Source organism: Mus pahari, chromosome 19 (assembly GCF_900095145.1).
Source record: "Mus pahari chromosome 19, PAHARI_EIJ_v1.1, whole genome shotgun sequence".
NCBI lineage: Eukaryota > Metazoa > Chordata > Mammalia > Rodentia > Muridae > Mus > Mus pahari.
Window position 1 is genome coordinate 77,267,970 of NC_034608.1, and position 1,588 is coordinate 77,269,557.

Consider the following 1,588-nt stretch of genomic DNA (forward strand, 5'->3'; position numbering starts at 1 on the left):
AACTTTTGCCTCGGGACAGCGCCCAGGTTTTTGGGGCCTGTTGGTGCTTGTCACTACTGGAAAGAATGTAGCACTGGTCAATGCTTACATGAGGATCAAATCCCTTTGGCCTCCATGGAAATCTCTCTTCAAGCCAAGATCATTTCCCATAGTGCCAGCCTTTCCTCATCCTCTGTCATTCAGTTCTCTCTGCTGAGTTAAAGCTCAAATCATGCAGCAGCTGTGATAGAGGAATTGTGGGTATGTAACATGCTGGCTCCTGTGTGGGTCAGGGTCATAGATGGTGTTCTGTCAATCACATTCTATAACCCTCACTACCCTTTCTACTTACAGTTTTAATATGATTAAAGGTAATCAACTCAGGGTAATTTTAAATGTCCAAAGAGTAATGATTGATCCAGCAGGACAGTCTCTTGATAATAATGATTTGTCTGGTGAGTTTATGATCCAATGTAATAGTTGAGACAATTCACTTCAGATAAACATCAATTATTATAAGTCTAGTAAAAAAAATCAGTGTGAAGAATTTGCTGAGGTGTTTCAAAGTTGGTCTCAGAGTATAATGTGGTCAATAGTCATGTTTGATGCGGAGTTTTGACCAACTATTCTTTTGCTCATTCATAAAGATTTTGGACTCCATTGCCATCTTTCTCTAGATGTCTTAAGGGAAAAGTTCATTTTTTTTAATGAGTTAAAAACATCAACTTTCTGAATTCATAGTTTCCTTCTACACCTCTGACTATGAATTCTCATTTTTGATCCCTCACCTGTGAGCACCTCTTGACTATTTAGGCCTATGTGATTTCTCAGTAGTTTCTCATTTAAAACATTTTTATTCTTGGGGCTATTAAAACTATTTACTTTTTGGAAAGTGCTGGTAGGTTTTTTTGTTTTGTTTTGTTTTGTTTTGTTGTTTTGTTTTTTTTTAAACAAAACTCAGGTCTTTTTTGCTTTTATAGCTCTGATTCCCAGCTGCTGAAATTCCTTCTCTCTGCTGTTCCCAGCTTCAGGATTCAGTCCAGGACTGATGAGCCTCAGTAGCCTTTTCTGCTCAGCTATTGCCTGGTGACAGGCACCGCATTGAGAAATATTATCCTCTAAAGGAGATTGTTCAGTGTGTAAAGGGGTTCTCACCATTTGTTGAGTATGAACATGAACATTCACTCACACATGTGCATGTATGTGTATATATATGCATACGCATACATATAAGCATGTGCACACACACACATATTATTACAATATGTCTTAGTCGTGAAAATGAACAATCAGCCTACTGGGAGTGAGAAAAATACTTGACATCTATCCTTCTGCTAAAAGTTCTGTATTTGAGTTCTTTTAGATCAGATAAAGGGCAAAGAAGTGAAGAAGTAAAGTTGAAACAGTACGCCCAACATAAAAGGAGTCAGCACTCAAGGTATGGCAGATGGCACACACCTTTAAGCCCTCCACTCAGAGACAAAGGCAAATGTCTCTATTGGTTCAGTCAGCCTGTTCTACATAGCAACTTAGCAACCTCCCAGTCAGTTATAGCTACACCATGGAACCTTTTCTGGAGACGGGGAGAGAGAGAGAGAGAGAGAGAGAG